The sequence below is a fragment of the Giraffa tippelskirchi genome, chromosome 4, assembly GCF_054371585.1.
Source record: "Giraffa tippelskirchi isolate mGirTip1 chromosome 4, T2T-mGirTip1v1.2.pri, whole genome shotgun sequence".
Taxonomy (NCBI): domain Eukaryota; kingdom Metazoa; phylum Chordata; class Mammalia; order Artiodactyla; family Giraffidae; genus Giraffa; species Giraffa tippelskirchi.
The window spans coordinates 79,295,459-79,313,681 of record NC_137278.1 but is presented as its reverse complement, the minus strand read 5'-3'; the positions used below and the strand labels follow the sequence as shown (position 1 = coordinate 79,313,681).

General features: G+C 37.2%; 1 protein-coding gene and 1 long non-coding RNA gene across 7 annotated transcripts in view; both read right to left on the bottom strand.

Moving 5' to 3' along the window:
• The window catches only part of SLC8A1 (solute carrier family 8 member A1), a 384,185-nt gene that overhangs the window by 250,167 nt on the left and 115,795 nt on the right, over window positions 1–18,223 (bottom strand). The gene's annotated exons all lie outside the window — the stretch shown is intronic.
• LOC145503548 (uncharacterized) lies at window positions 1,065–3,298 on the bottom strand. Its single transcript, XR_014051565.1, has 2 exons — window positions 1,740–3,298; window positions 1,065–1,426 (listed from the first exon to the last, which is right to left on the bottom strand). It is a non-coding gene; the product is annotated as an uncharacterized LOC145503548 (long non-coding RNA).

Genomic DNA, 18,223 nt, shown 5'->3' with positions numbered 1-18,223 from the left:
ATTAAAATCAAATGTGGTTGACCTCTTCTCTTCCTCTGCCCTCAGAACATTCTGTAAGTCACTGCTCAAAAGAAAATTAGCCAATTTAGCTATTAGTCATCAACAGCTTTTATCCCTTCATCCCAATGGCCTGTCCCCCCTGCACTTTCCATTCTTATCATGCAGGTGGAGGGACTCAAGAGTGAGAAAGCGGCATGCAAACCAAAGATGAAGGCTGTAAAATCCCTGATTTGACTATTGGATACCCTGAATTATGTTTGTTTCCATCTATTTTTCAAGATCATACACCTACTTATGATCCCACTGTCTCAATTTCCTCATCTACAGATTAAAGGGAATATGAACCTTGTTTTTCCCTCAAAGTTCCAGTATATACCTATTTCTGCCATAGAAATCCAACAGCTGGATTTTCGTCTTTCAAATAAGTACTTTAATATTGCATAGAAACCATCTGCCCAAGAATGCAATAGATTCTTCTGCTCTTTTGGTATATGGTTTGCACAAGTCAATTATCTAAGACATTCATGACCACTATGACCATTTACATCTGTTCTAACTGGAATTCTGTTCATCAGAAAAGAGAGCCTCAAGTTTGACATAGGTAGTGGTGTGAAAACAGACTAGAAGGCTCTCATTAAGGAGTGGAGTCTATGGATTACCTTCTAAGTTATGAATCACGTAAGACACTGGTACATAAAGCATTTCCTACTCATTTCATCAGTTCACAAGCATTGATTAAGAGTCTGCTGTCTGTAATTGAGTAATCGTGTCACTCATTTGTCACTTTAGAATCTGCTGCTGAATTGCTATGAAAATGAAAAGGCTCATGCATGATGTTTGCTACTAGAGTTGATATAACATTTATTCATAAGATTCATATATTCTTAACCAGTAAATCAATTTCTTTGACTCTTCTTTCTCCTGTTACACTTCACTGAATGAGCTCAGAAAAGGCTGAATTAGTAATGATTTCAGAAGGCTGCTCTGTGCCTTTGCAGAATATGAGAGCAAGGTTTTCAAGGTATTTCATTGTTTATCAGCTAAGATTCTGAATGAGAGAACTATTTTATTTTTTTATAACTTTTTAGGAACTATCCCATAGTAGGTATAAGCAATCCACAAATGTTTATTGAAGGAAAAGGAAGACATAATTTTCACACAATTATGCCTTACCAAGTTGCCATTAAACCAACTTTGAGCAATACGGAATTAATTTAATATCAAATGTACAAAAATGATGGTTGTATAAATGCCACTTACATAGTGTATTCCATTTATCATGTGAGTGACTGAACAACAACAAAGTAACATATACATGATACTGAAAGTGAAAGAGTTAGTTGCTCACTCATGTCCGACTCTTTGTGACCCCATGGACTGTAGCCCACCAAGTTCCTCTGTCCATGGGATTTCCCAGGCAAGAATACTAGAGTGGGTTGCCATTTCCTTCTCCAGGGCATCTTCCCGACCCAGAGATCAAACCCAGGTCTCCCCCATTTCAGGCAGATTCTTTACCATCTGAGTCACCAATATATATATGTGGCTTCCCTGATAGCTCAGTTGGTAAGGAATCTGCCTGCGATGCAGGAGACCCTGGTTCAATTCCTGGGTCAGGAAGATCTGCAGGAGAAGGGATAGGCTACCCACTCTAGTATTCCTGGGCTTCCCTTGTGGCTCAGCTCATTAATATACACAGTATAAACATAAATATTTAGTCCCTAGAACAACCCTTTATACACTTAGAGTAGTTTCTATAATCCATATTTAAAGATTAAAAATTAAGACACTTAGCATTGTTTAAGAAGGAAGAGTCACATTCCATTCCATCACTACTGAGATTTTAGTTCGAGAGCTTTTATAATTTAAAATTCATCTGATCAAATAACAGCTAAAATGAACTATAGATAGATTTAAAGTGTTAAATATTCTTGAGAAGAATATTGACAGAAATAATCTTAACTCTTTGTAAAGCAACATCACTATAATGCTTTCTTTGCCAAGAGTTTCTAGTGTTTTTATCAAAGACAAATTACAAAGCTGACGATCATTTTTCCTGAAAACCTATAAAGACTGACATCCATAACATAGTATCTACTTGATAATTAATCATCCTGATTTTTATCAATATTTCATTTATCACAATTTTAAATATAAACAGGAGAAACTTAAGACTTTAATAGACTCATATAAGAAATTGCTGCCCTCAAAAGTTCTTACAAATAGAATAATCATTTATTTCTTAAATAAGTCTCAAATTCTTTCTTTACCTGTTTCTTTTTAAGGATTAATTTCCTTGACTAAAAATAATTCTGAGTGATTAATCTATCTGACGTAAAACAAACCTGGGTTTCTGGCTTACTTGCCTGTCAAAATCCTCTTTTTAAAATCCTCAATTTAAAATCCTATTAACACTCATTCGACCATATTTGTAAGGCAAAATTTAAGTACCAAGAAGCAGCATAATGTAAAATTAATAGAGTGGCATTATAAGGGACCATATGATCAAAACATCTGCAACTTGATAATCATTTGTTTTTCTGCCCAGATTTTGGAGAGGAAAATACAACAAAGATAAAACTGTCTTGCCCAAGCAACTTGCAGGAGTGCTTAACTAAACTATAAATGCATTGCAGGGACTCAGAAATATCCTGAAATGTTTAAGTGATCTGAAATGATATTAGAAAGTTAGGCCTCTTAACTTTTTTTGGTGCTTGTTTTGTTTTTGAATGCTATTAGAAAATTATGAGACGTGAGCCTAGTTTAATTTTTTGGAAGATTTATTAGAAAAAAAAAGTCTGTAAAATATTTTGCTCATTTCCATGCATGCTTAATTTATAAACAGAGTTACCATACAATTCGTACTCCAAACTGCAACACTTGGTGAGTAGAAGAGGGTATGATTAATAATTATAGTATATGTAAACTGAGATTGTCTTATGAAAACTGGGACATATAGTCACCCTATTTATAACTAAGCATATAAAGAAGAGACAGATAACTTAAATAGACATTTACAGGATTGAAATATGAAGAGTTTTAAAATATTAGCATTCTATATCTGTGACTATCTGATTCATAAATTAGTTCATCTGTACCACTTTTTTTTTAGATGCCACATAAAAGCTACTGGTATATGATATTTGTCTTTCTCTATCTGACTTACTTTACACAGAATGACAACCTCTAGGTCCATCCATCTGCTGCAATGGTTACCAGGGTGAAAGGGGAGGAATAAACTGGGCAACTGGGATTGATGCATACACACTACTATATATAGAATAGCTAACTAATTTGGACCTACTGTATAGCACAGGAAACTCTACTCAATACTCTGTAATATCCTATATGGAAAAATAATCTAAAGAGTGAATATATGATTTACTTTGCTACACACTTGAAAATAACACAACATTATAAATCAACTATACTCCAATAAATTAAAAAAATAAAAATAAAAGAATTAGTAAAGAGCATTTGGTTTTTAAACAGATTCTGGATTAAAAGGGGAAAGGTGGTCTGAATAAATACTGTAAGTGAGAAGGAAGAAAGGGCTTACATTTTTAAAGAGGGAGAAGAGTTCAGAAAACTCCAAGAGTGGTAGTTACATCTAGTTTTGAATAGACAATGACACAATGGGACCAAAAGTTAAGATGAGGCTATTTCAGAGACTCTTCCTAAATCTATATAGCAGGATTATTTAAATGTCCTGTTAAAAATATACACTTAAAAAGGATCAATCGGTCAATACTTTTTTCCTTCTAACTCTGGAGAAGTGTTCTTTCTCTTTGTTGTCACTGTAAGGGGAAATGTCATCAATTCCTGTTCTAAATATGATTCAAAGTTCAGTAACTCATTCATTTATTAAGAATACAAGGTTTTAGTTTCCACAAAATACCCATTCTGTTCCCCTCCCTCCTTATTTTCCTTTCCTTCCCTGACCCACGCCCCTTGCCCCTCTCTTTCAAGTAGAAACATAAACATCTCAAGTCTAAACTTCATCAAAAACACATTATCTTGGATAACTCAAAAGGCAGTATCTTGCCAAGTTTTCAGTTTCACTGGCAATGTCTCAGTACCATGCCTCGTTATAGAAGCACAAACACAGCGTCTTCTGATGCTACAGGTGTTTTCAGGTGGATGTCTACACGGATGACCTAGGAGGGATGTGGGCCACAGTCTGTGCCACGATTTTTTAGTCCCTGTTTGCTTCCTTCCTAGGATTCCTGGGAAGATCAGCACATGCTCCTGCTCTCCTGCAACGCCCCTCATTTGTTCCCAGGAAATCCCCACCACATCACTTCCTTGATAAATAATGACTCAATTTATTTATTTGAAGGACTGCTTTCTCCCTCCGGACCCTGCAGAGAATAACCATAATTAATTCTTTTATAGAGAAAACAGTTTACATTTTCTGTTTCATGACCAGACAAAAAAGCAGACAGTTTGACTTGTGGGGCTTTAGGTGGATGCTCAGAGATTTCAGGAGAACGCAGCTCTGCCCCCTCTGCTAAATGCAATGAAAACACTTGACCTTTTGAGGCAGGTCAGAGAAAATGCTTCTCAAGAGGACTATCAGGCACCTGGAGCCAGGGAGAAGCCCTAGTCTAGCCCAGGGATGTTGCTTTTCCTTTTCAAACCAGTCATGCAGATCAATAGTTTGGCTAATGATAGGCCTGAAAAGGCATTTTTCCTAGAAAGCCATTAATCAATTTATGAGCAACCCAAGCACATAAGAAGGTTGCACCTAATGAATATTTCATTGTTATATGTTGTAATGTAATATATATTATACTCTAAGGGTGCTGTTTTAAAATTTTCTTGGCTCAGCAAAGGGAACTATACTTAATATTTTGTAATAACCTAAGAATCTGAAAAAATAAATACCAATGTATGTATAACCGAATCATTGTGCTATCTACCTGAAACTAACACAACACTGCAAATCATGCTGCTACTGTTGTTCCATCGTTAAGTCATATCCTACTCTTTGTGATCTCATGGACTATAGCACGCTAGGCTCCATGGGGTTCTCCAGGCAAGAATACTGGAGTGGGATGCATTTCCTTTTCCAGGGGATCTTCCTAGGCCTGGGATTGAACCCACATCCATTGCATTGGCAGGCAGATTCTTTACCATTGAGGCACCAGGGAATAAACCCCGTTGTAAACCAACTATACTTCAATTTTAAAACATTTAAAAATGTGTATGGCTGAGTCCCTTTGTTGTCCACCTGAAACTATCACATCATCATCAGCTATACTCCAGTACAAACTAAAAAGTTCAAAAAATTAAAAAACAAAATTACCCGTGTTATACCACTGACAATTTCATCTGATCCAATCTAACAGGTTCTTGATAAAGATTTGTTGAATACATAAAGAATAAAATGTCTTCCTGAGTGGCTCAGACGATAAAGTCTGCCTGCAATGTGGGAGACCCAGGTTCGAATCCTGGGTTGGAAGATCCCCTGGAGAAGGGAATGGCTATCCACTCCAGTATTCTTGGCTGGAAAATTCCATGGACAGAAGAACCTATCGGGCCACAATTCATGGGGTCACAAAGAGTCAGACACGACTAAGTGACTAACACATACATAAAGTATAATAACAATAAAATTAAAAAAAAAAATCTTGGCTCAGTGTCTTTCAGATTCAGTCTTAAAACCTGAATCAAGAAGTTTTTGATCTGCTATCATAAAAAATAAGCACCTTTTCACACTGATATCTCTTTAGGTTTCACTGTCCTTTACGAATGACTTAGAAGGAGTGAAAAGGTAAATGCACATTAATGTCTGTGTGAGGATACCCTACTAGGTCTGCCTAATGCCAGGAGACGTGAGTTACCTTCTTCAATAGCCCAACAGAGAAAATCTGCAACTCTGAACCATTCAGAACTGATTTATAAGCAGATGTAATATACCTCTCAAAGCAGCTGTCCAGTATGAGTGGTTTTGGAATCAAAAATCATTTGTTCTATACCTTACCCCCCAGTATCAGAAATTACCAAATCTTTGTCGATAACCACATCCTTCAAATAAATTTAAAACTCTGTGTACACATGGTCTCATTTAATCAAACAACCAGCTGAAATACCTACTATTATTATCCCCAATTTAGAGGTGAGAAAACTGAGCCTCAGAAGTCTTGAACTTCTAACTGGCTTCATCAGAGACTTTGTGGGGTTTTTTTTCTAATTTTCACACAGAGAACTATACCCAATATCTTGCAATAATCTATAAGGGAAAAGAATCTATAAGAGAATATATATGCATATATAAAATATATATTTATATAACTGAATCACTTTGCTGTACACTTGAAATTAATATAACATCGTAAAACAACTATACTTCAATTTTAAAAATAAATATTAAAAATTTGCAATGCTTATTTATCCAGTTTTCCTTTTTATGCCTCTATTCAATGATCACACAGATGGAAACTACTACCATCAGCAAATGTAAATACTTAACTTGACCTTATGAATACATATAAATACGATCTTCCTATCTAACCTAAACTTGGAAGATCTGCTAGTATTGAGGATGACTGACAAATTTGAGAATTGTAACTCTGAATTTTTGTTTCAAATATTGTCTTTTCTACCCTTAAAAAATAAAATCTGCTTAAAGTTATCATACATTTGAAAAAAAAAGAAAAAGAATCATTTGTCCCAGATTTTGTAGGCAAGTCTCGGTAGCAGCAGCAGCAGCATCTTCACCAGCTATTTCAAACTCAGAGCTAAATGGTGCCTGGAGACAGTGCCCAATATTTTCGTGATGAGTTTGCACTCTCACCTTCCCTCGTACTACCAGTATTCTATTTACCCCATTATTTTATACTTGTCTTTGCCTGTGTTGCTGAACCTCCCACTTCTGATATAATACACCCTGTGATTCCAGAGAAGTCTCTTTCTTGCCAAGACCACCTCAGAATATTGATTAGAGTCAAGATCAAAAATAGTCATGGCCTTTGAAAATACAGTGTTTCTGTCTGAAAGGCTCCACCGAGCAGCAGGGAAGAGAGACAAAAAGGTGAAGAAAAAGAACATCAGAGAGAGGCAGAGGCACAGTTAAAAATCTTTCTTCTCTGCCTTCAGTATTTTTCTTGCCTCGTCTTACTTTTTTCACAGCTCACTGATTTGCTTCCTCCCCCTCTTCTTGGATTTTCACTCTTAACTCTCCTCTCACTTTTCCTTTCTCTTTTAACCTTATCACTGCCCACAGTTAAAGGACAAGATGGCCCCCTTAAGAGCTGAAACAATTGATGGCATTGATCAATGGTGGTGGTCACTACCAGGAGCGCTACTAATGGATTCTAATAGTCCTTGTCCTGTAATGACTTGAATATTTAATGAGGACACCTTCCAAGTTCTCTGTAAAGTATTTGGTCCTTCATAGGAAATAAGACATTGCTTTTATATAAGAAGATGATTTATAATAATGATATCATATTACGGCAACTTTTAAAAAGTAAAGAAATCATTAGCCATTCTTTTTGTGTTAAAACGTACCATTTTAAACTATTGTCTATTATTTTCCAGACAGATGTTTTATACATTAGAAACCACACTTTTGTACTCTGCTTTTTTAAAAAATAATAATCACATTTCTAAGTAGGTAAGTTGTCTTCATAATTTTTAAAGATTGTATGATTCCATTAAATTATTTATACAGTTCACACAAACATTCTACTAGTATAGTATTAAAATTTTGAACTATTTCAAATAGAACTCTGGCAAGAATGCTTGTGCATGTGATATTTTCATATTTCAGATTATTTTTATAGACTATCACCCCAGAAGAGGCATTAACGTGTCATAGGAGGTAACCATTTTACGACACCTGACCTAATATGTATTACCAAATTTCACATCACAGATTTCCTTAAAAAAAAAAAAAAAGTTTTTGAGTACCTTTCTCAAGCAAAGCATTCTGCTAATTTTGGAGCAGAAATGAATGCATTTAAAATACAGTCTTTACCCTGAAAAAATCACACAGTCCATTTAGGGAAATAAGACATCCACCAAGAGAAAATAGAACTATATCAACTATGAGGATTCAGAGAAGAACAAGATGCTCTTCAGCAGCAGGGGCTGAAGAGTTAGACTTTTAATTGAGCCTTAGGACAGTCTTAGATTTGGATGAGTTGAGATGGGAGAATATCCAGCTGGTAAATAATGTGGTAGGGAAGGAAATTAAACAATCCAAGGAACTCCCTGTGACTCAAAAGCACCATATGAGTAAATTTAATGTGTTAGCGTAATCTACATAGATTGTAAACTTCCCAAAGGTAGCTGCATTACTAGTAATAGCTATTCACCCTTTTCCTTGAAGCTTTCTCCTTCCTTGTTACATCTGATGGGATGCTATAGAGGTTTACCTCCTCTGTCTCTTACCAGTCCTCTTCTTTCTTCTTCACACAACCCCTTTAAATAAGGCATTTCTCCACTTTCTCTTCCAGTCTTTCCACATTTTCTGCAGGTAATATCACTTAATCTGTTGTCTCTAGCTATTGCTTCTTGCTGTTAACTCCCCAGTTTCTATTTCTAGCTTTCAATTCTCCTTTTCGGTCTGATACAGTTCCACCTGCAGCTGACAGCCCTTGAAATCCAACAAGCCCCAAATTGAACCCTGTGTGTTCTTCATACCATTTGAAACCCTCACAGAGTTCAGAAGCATCATCATCTTTGATGTCTTTCATCTTCACAGTTCACATTTAATCAAGTTTCCAAATTTGGTCCCAGCTTCACAGTGAATCCCAATTTCCTCCTATTACAGACCCCCAACACCTTCCACCTAGAATACTGTGAGGATTCCTACCTGATCTGCTTGCCTCTAGCCTCATTCCCTTCAACCTAGGCTCCACACCATTACCAGGCACATTCCTAAACCACAGAGTAGAATGTATCACTTGTCTACACAAGGACTTCCAACAGAGCTAGTCAAGATGGCAGTCAAATCCAAACACATTAATGTACTCCACTAGTTATTTATGACTTAGACCCACTTTACTTCTCTAAATTCATCTCCTCACACTACACCTTCTGCACACACACACGCATGCGCGTGCACACACACACACACACACACACACACACACACACACACCCTACCTTGAACCATTTAAAATTTAATGAAAATAAACATTGACTTTAACCCAGCTGAACCTTTTCTTCTGCAGTTTGCTTTGAATTGAATACTCTCACACACTCTGGTCTACTGAAATCTAACACAACCTTTGAAAGAAAGTGTTCTATTAGTTAGTTAGCATTAGTCACTCAGTTGTGTCCAACTCTTTGCAACCCCATGGACTGTAGCCCGCCAGGCTTCTCTATCCATGGAATTCTCCAGGCAAGAATACTGGAGTGGGTTGCCATGCCCTTCTCCAGGGGACCTTCCTAACCCAGGAATCGAAGTCGGGTCTCTTGCATTGCAGGCAGATCCTTTGCCATCTGAACCATCAGGGAAGCCCAAATAGAACCCTTACGTCCAACTAAATGTCATCACTTCCCAAAAGTCTTCCCAGACCTCTGTCTCCTCCACTTTAACTTCTATGTTCTAACTTCCTACATTCTAGAGCACAGAGTAGTTCATTTACATTTCTGTCTGCGTAACTATTAACAGAATAGTTTCATTCTGAAGGCCAAGTTGAGAAATTCCACAAATTCAAGTGTGTTTAATTTTTTAACCTCCCTCGCCAAAGGCTGAGCTTCCTCCTGCTACTTGATAAATGGCTATCAGAGGATTACCAGCTAAACCTAAAAGCCTTCAAGAAGATGTTCAATAGAATCCTTACCTAATCGGTATAGAGAGGAGGAAGGGAAGAAAGGAGAAAACGGTCTCAGAAGTTACCAAAGCCTTTTCTTTCCAATCAACCCTATGATATATCTTCACTGATACATGATATATCATGAACTCTGATCGCTTGTCATGATGGGTTCTTAAGCAGAAATGTGACATTGCAAATTCCAGTTCTTGTGCTAGGCTCTTCTGCTCCCAATTCAAGGCCCTTGCTGAGATTTAAAGGGAGGGTTTTGAGCTCAGAAAACTCTCAGGCTCTCAGTGCTCCCCAACCCCCTGCTGATTCAAGTGATGCTGATTGGTGTCCGAGCACACTGTGGGATGCCCTGGTCCCCGGGTAAATCTGAGGTAGGACAGTGGGGATAGAGAGGAAGAGAATTTGCAACCAACACTCCAGCTTTATTTATCACTTACCCTGGGAAAGTACTAAGCTAACAAAAAAGGCAAAAAGAAAGCCAAGTTATTTAAAGAGCGGGAGCTAAAACATCAGCAACATAAACTAACGTTTCTAAATAAAAAAGGGTGTGGAGCACGAGTCTTTTTTTAAAGTAGATTTCATATCTTAAGAAAACTGAATTTCAAGTGATGTTTTTGAATGAACCATATAGCCGTGTTTATTAGGACTCAGGATTATTCCCAAGACCTGTTTCTGACTCCCTGGGTTAATGACGTTAGGTAGCACTTATTTTTTTCATTTGTGTATCACAGGCAGGTTAATGATAGTATCTGCTTTTGCCTGAAGTGGGGCTGGTAAAAGGAACGTATTAAAATGATGAGGATAAATAGTTATGTCTCACCAATACCAGTTCTCTACTACTCTTCAGGCTAAATTCCCACAGAACTTCGTTTTCCTTTTTCAAAAACTACACATATTGTTTGATTACGTGCAAGAAAAGAATAAAACAACCAGTGAACAATCTGTAAGTCTGACTACATTTCATAAACTAAAATGAAATAGAAATCTAGAAGACCTAAAAGTGGCACCTAAACAAAAAAAGAGTGGCACCTGATGCTTTTCCTCATTAACAAATCAGCCAGTTATTCCAACCGGGTATACGCACACTGATCACTTACAACCCGAGAGAAAGATTGTCTATACACAGAATGATTCATATCCTTAGTCTGATTATTCTATTTGCAAAGGTGAATGCAGAAATTGTCATCATTTTCTAGCTCAGGAAAGAAAAAATAAAAACATATTCCCTCTTTTTGCGTTGACTGCTAAATAACTGACTGATTAAGATTCGGTAAACTAAGGCATTTTTGGATAAACAGTGGTTTTCACTAATTTAGAATCTAATGGATACATTTGCTAAGTGACTATGAGTCTTCCCAGGTGGCTCAGATGGTAAAGAATTCTCTTGCCAATGCAGGAGATATGGGTTCAAGCCCTGGGTTGAGAAGATCCCCTGAAGAAGGAAACAGCAACCCACTCCAGTTTTCTTGCCTGGAAAATCCCATAGACAGAGGAGCCTGATGGGCTACAGTCCATGGGGGTGCAAAAGAGTCGGACACGACTTAGTGACTAAATAACAAGAGCTGGCCTAAAAGTATAGTTGAATATCTAATCTAATACTATAACTTTATCTGCAAATAAGAGCTCATACAAAATAGAATGAATAAAACAGTCTCAAGATAATCATAAATAATTTCTTTTTTCCAAGTGCAATAAAGTGCATATTATGTAGTTTGGAGAAGCACATGTACAGCAGGACAAGTACATGTGTACCTCACTTCATAGGCTGAATAAGAAGGGTTCAAATCCAGGACCTGCCAAAGCACTAGCAGCCTTGGGATTTCAGGACATTTACTTAATCGCTTCATACCCATCTCCTCTCTCAGAAAATGAGGTGATAATATCTATGTTATGGGGGTGCTGTAAGCATTAACTGAGGGGATGCCGTGTATCATGCCAAGTGTCTGACACAGATACTTTTTCAATAAATGTGCCTTCTATTATTGTTAATGAGGCTACAAAGTTGAACAGTCAAGACAGTGCTTCTAATTTCATATTCTACAGGAAATTCACAGAACAATCTACTTCAAACACACACACACACAGAAATGAAAATATTTTCCCCAGTGCCCAACTGTGCTTGGTATTTCTCTGTTTCACTTCCATGGCCCATTCTCATGCATGTGCAATCTATAGTGAAGACTTCCCAGGAGAATCAGAAAATGTCCTATATATTAGTGGAATTTCCATTGAATGGAACAGGCTTTGGATAGAGCCTTATTGATTATTTTCCTTGATGGTAGTTTTTCTAATGGAGATTTACCAAAGGATTTCTGTAGTGACTTGGCAATACTCTAAGCATTTTATTTCCCAATCTTCTTATGCCTTTCTGAAGGTCATGGGCTGGGTCCATGTAATTCTCTTTGCAGCACCACATGCAATTGGTTGCTTAGCAAATGCTTTTTGAGATGGTGAAGAGCTCTGTTTCTCATTAAGTGGCTTTGAACTCTGGCACTGCAGGTCCTGACTCTAGATGTACCCTTCACATTACTACATAATTCAATTCAAATGGTAAAGTGATTACCTTCTCTCCCCAGGACATATGGAACATGTTTCCCCCTGTGCCTTCATATGCATCTTTTTCAAGTCAATCCATTCTAATGAAAGGATTCCACTATTCCCTAAATTCTTTATTCTGATCCTTCCCTTAACTTGATGTTGCAGCACTGAGTTGCGACACTAGGGGGAAAAAGAGCCAGCAAGTCAAAAATGGGTTAAATGTAATTATCTACCGTGCTGCAGAAAAGGAGGACAGGGTTGGCTTACATCCAAGGGTCAAATATATACAGGCTTTCTTATGGGAAAGGAATGTCAAACCTGTTTAAAAGTCTTTTGAAGTGAGTTTATAGTCCAAGACTTCCAAAATTAACCATCTGGTTGAATCATTCTGATATTTCCGTGAGCAAAGATAGATTGATTAGCTTTTCCAGGGCTATGTGTTATCAGATAAGCAAAGCAATAGATTTTACATAAATACTTTCTACCCAAATGCCATGAGGAGAATACAAGAAGCTGAAAAGATGCCCTCTGGGACTGCCCAAGGTTTTTCATAGAGAGGAAAGGCAAACTGGCCGTGTGAATGTAATTTTTCAACATGATACTATGCGAGCCAGAACAAATGTATAGCCTCCTTCCCTAATTCTTCTTTTATTAATGCTTCTAAATCATGTTAGAATTTTAGGGCTTCATATTGGATTAAAGGTTGGCTGAGTAGGATGATAAATTGTGTGTAGGGGGGGAAACTCTGAACAAAAATTCTTGTGCCCAGTAAAAAGTCTCTTTCATTTCAGAATTACATTCGTCAGAATGTTAAGGAGAAGCATCTCAAGTCTATTTGTTTTATCTAAAACCGAGATCTCCCACTGAGCTTTTTCTGCTTTGCAATGGGAAACATGTATTTTTCTATCATCATTATTTTCTCAATAGAATAAAGAAGAATGAATAAAACAGCTTTGATTTTTAGGGCCTCCTTAACTTCATATTATTTTAGCATATGATCAGTTGTCTCCTATTAGGTTGGAGTCAATAAGCATCCATTATAAATACAACTATATGCATAATAAAGGATATCCCATTTTGTTGTGCCAACATCAGCATATACAGGGAGACACACAGTGTTAGAAGTTAGTTAAAAGGAGCCTTAGAGATTATTCAGCTGTCTTATTTCAGAAGTTAATAAAATGAGCTTCAGAGAGTTATTTCCCCCAAAAAAGCTTATACCCGATTTTTCCTATCCTAACCCCGAGTTCCAGTCCAGTATGATACTGTGGGTGAAAGAAAGTAAAACTACCATGCACTGAATATTGTATAAGCCTTTCATGTCTTCTAACCCACTCAAACACACTCAACAATTTAACATCATGCATATAGTCATTTCTGATTTATATATAGACATCCTACGTGTAGTTTAAGGTCACGTATCTGGGCAATGACAACATTTTTTGTACATTGTGCAAATTTTTGAAATCATACTAGAAAATAAAATTTATGAATACAATTTAGGTTATAGTAAATAATACATATGCATAAACATTCTGAAAGGTTTTAAGGTTTTATAGGTACTAGAAACAAAAGTATTATTTGTGACTCTACTATGGAGAAAAAAGGGTAACTTCTGTGATACACTCAAAGGGGAAGAATCACTCTAAAGAAGGATGCCCTTAAAATGTCCCCCAAAACACTTTTATTCAGCCATAAATATGAATAAGTGAACTTGAGGGTTATAATGACAAAATATTCAAACCATGGATCAAATGATGTCCTATTTTCAGGCAGATAACACCATAATAGCAAAGAGGAAAGATATCTAATTTCTGTCTGGGACATTTAAAATAAATATAATGGGAACAAACTGTCAAAGCCATCCTTCAACCCTACACCTCTCTCATTCTGATCCTTAAACCGACCCCTTAACTGCTGGAATGAGGGTAGGAGGTGGGGAAATACTTCATGCAACCTGCTCTATCCTCTTCTTTCCCTGACCTCTACCAGGGCCTGCAGTAAAAACTCCTCATCTCTCCTATAGCCCAAAGGCCAAAAATCCTATTCATATCAACTCATAGATCTCAACCTCTTGGGAGGCACCAGTGCTCCAGTCTTGTAAACAGTCATATTCTGAATCTCAGATTAGTTTCTAGCTTAGGTAGGTGGATAGACAGATATACAGTATAGATATGTACTATATCTATATATTCTTCCTTCTATAGGTGGCTTCCATTCCTTTTATCGTAGAAATTTAAATGTCATAAAGACAAACAGTCATATGCTCAGAAAGTTTAGCAGCGCGTTCATATATTTTTTGTAATTTCCTAAAATATCAAAGCATAAATAACCACAAAAGAACTAACATCTACCACATTTGATGTCTTTCAAATTCTTGTAAACTGCTCTATAATTGTAATTAAATACACCTTCTGTTGTCAAGTTAAATTTTTGAAGAATGCTGTCTATGAATAGCAAAATAAGATAGGAATGACTGACACCAAACTAGCTCCTTTTAAGAAATATGGTAAGCATAGCTCCCTTTCTCTTCTTTGTATTTTTTAAAATCATGTGAATCATACAGAAGCACTTTTCTCCAAACTTAGAACTGTGACAGCCCTAAAAGAAGAACAGGAATGGCTATTTTCCATAGACCCCAGGGCCAGCCCAGGAATAGCCCTTTAGCACAAACTGCACGGCTCACAGAATTTTAAGGAATCTTAAATAAGGTGATCCTCTTTCTCAATGGGAAATGAATGTGTTCTGAGGATCTATCTTTTTTACAATTATCCAACTCTGTGTGAATTGGGCACTTTGGGAATTTGACTACTGGTGTAGTGGAATAGGCTTATGGAAAAAAGTCAAGAAAAAGTTAAATGCATGAAGTTTGGAAAGCACAACTAACTGGCCTATCATTCAAGGGCTTGAGAATGAATGGGGAGAAAGGAAAGGTTCCACGGAGAAGATAATGTTAGAGCTACATCTAGAAAAAAATGGGATTTTCAAGTCAGAGAAGGCAGGACATTGCATTTTCTACAGTGTCGTGCTACTGACTCATGACTCCAGGAAATAGTGGAGAACAGGGAAGACGGGCGTGCTACAGTCCATGGGGTCACAGAATCAGACACAACTTAGAGACTGAACAACAGGCCATGGTTACAAACCAGATTTCTACCTATGTGTAAAGGCCAACGGCTGGCTTCTAAAGATTCTACATTTCGCCAATAACAAGGCTGACTTCGCCTTTCCGAGGACCATTTTAGGTGGAACTTTAAAGACGTAGGAGCATCTCAATTATAGCAATGATCATGCTGCATTGTAATTACTTGTTTGCATGTCTCCTCTACTTGAAGAGCAGGGATATATTTCTATCACACTGCACCAGTGTCTGACAAATTTGTACACTCAAATGACTAAAACAAATCAATGAACAAAAGCGAATTTAATCAAGACAACAAAGGCCTTGCATGGGCCACTCTTGCCCTCTGTAGTTCGTGATGGTGTTCACTAAGAAAGCTCAAAATGCCCATGTGATACGGACAGTCAGTTCTGAGTACCCCTGAGACCTCTCAACTAGGCCAGAGGGCTCCTCAGAATTCTAGATAAATCTTGTTTCACCAAACTTCCCTGAAAAATAACTTCACATGCCTTGGGGAGGTTATCTAAACTGATCCTTTCCACTGGGACTCCTCCAGCTACTGGTCTAGGCTCCACGTCTAGAGATGCCATCATAGATATGGACTGTTAGGTTCACTTTGGTCCACCAACAAAACAAGCACAAACTTCTGTGTCCTGCCAGCAAGTTCCATTTTTGAGTACCTTAATATTTTTATTCCTGCTTCTTTTGAAAACAAAAAGTATTTTAAAAAATAATGTGAAATCCACAGAAAGATCATGGACTTTGGTGTCAGAGACCGAGTTTAAATCTTGGCTTTGCCACTTTCTCTTGGACCCTGAGTAATTTAATTCCCTGAGACTCAGTTTCCTTACCTGAAAAATACACGGAAAAATAGCATTTACTTCCTAGGAGGCTATGAACATCAAATGTGGTGTACCTGAGACAGTGCACTAAATATACATTCAGCAAACAGTGGCTTTAAGGATATCTAAGAAAACAAGAACATTTTTGTAATGCACAAAAGCTAATCGTTTTTTTCTCAAGATGGCTGGAAACAAGGAAAAATGCTACTTCTCTTTCAACACAAACATGATGATTTTGTTAGCTACTTTAATTAATGTACTGGGCACATTTTTCAGTTGCCATGTATCTTAAAAAATGTAAATTCTTTTTACTTGAAGGATATGGAGTAAAGGAAATATATTAACTGTGACAGTTTGAGATTTATACTTGAATTGCAATATTTTGTTAGGAACGATTTCCCAGGAAAGGTTGTATCCTCATAAACAAGGATACTGTTTTGCAAATATTGTAATGCTGCACTGGTCAGCTGATTTATACAGAATGGTTTCTTTTTAAAGTATAGTTGATTTACAATGTTTCGGGTTTATAGCAAAGTGATCCAGTTGTGTATATATATATATTCTTTTTCAGATCCTTTTCCATTACAAGTTATCACAAAGTGTTGAATATAGTTTCCTGCACTATACAGTAATTAATCCTTCTTAACCTATTTCATATCTGTTCATCCTAAACTTCTCATTTATCCCTCCCACTACCTTTCCTCTTTGGTAACCATAAGTTTATTTTCCATATCTGAGTCCATTTCTGGTTTGTAAACAAGCTCATTTGTATTTATATTCCACATATAAATGATGTCTCATGATATTTTTCTTTCTCTGACTTCATCTAGTACGATCATTTCTAGGTCCATCCTATTTTCTTGCTTTATGACTTCTGAATTTTCTAAGCTTTAAGAAAGTACCTGACTCAAAAGACAGCCTATCAAAGAAGTCAGATAAAAAAGCAACACATACGACCAACTATTTATCTCCATCAGCCCTTCTTCAACAATGCAACAGTAGTTGAGTCAAGTAATGGGCACTCAGTGATCATATTCAGTATGGATTAATCTCTTTTTTTCTTTCCCTAGGTACTTTTCCCATGGTCTCCTAGAACTTCTACCCTTGGTTTCTGTTCAGTTTATTTTTCTTCTTAGTTATATTCCTATTTTATGCCTCTAGGAAAATATAGAATTAATCTTTCCATGTATGGAGAAATATACCATCCTGATGATTCCAGGAAGTCTATTTCAATTATTTTAAGTTTCCCAAAGTACTACATGAACATTAAATTCCTTGATTCTTTTTTACCTGTCAGTTCTATTATTTAATAATCCTACATCAACTAAATTAGATCTGTCTTTCTGGTATTTGGCTCAAAGAGTCACATTTTATGATGAAGGATAGCTGTAAAGGAAAGGCCTCTAAGACTCAGAGAAGTAAACAGATGGAAACAGCATCATATGAAGCTCATATGAACTTAGGAAATATAGGGGTCCAGAAGCTGTGTTCTGTCTCAACCCCCTCTCCAACCCCCCAATTCTTCAATGATGCTAAAATCCAGCCAGTGGCTAATTTTACTGGGGCAGCATCTGGTAACTTTTCCAGAAGACAGAGACATGTGAGGATTTGCAATAGAGGACCATGGCCATCCTGCCTGAAACACAAATCTTGACATACATAAAAATAACTATGGCACATCAGTTCAGTTCAGTTCAGTCGCTCAGTCATGTCTGACTCTCTGCGACCCCATGAATTGCAGCACGCCAGGCCTCTCTGTCCATCACCAACTCCCGGAGTTTACCCAAACCCATGTTCATCGAGTCGGTGATGCCATCCAACCATCTCATCCTCTGTCGTCCCCTTCTCCTCCCGCCCCCAATCCTACCCAGCATTAGGGTCTTTTCCAATGAGTCAACCCTTCGCATGAGGTGGCCAAAGTATTGGAGCTTCAGCTTCAACAT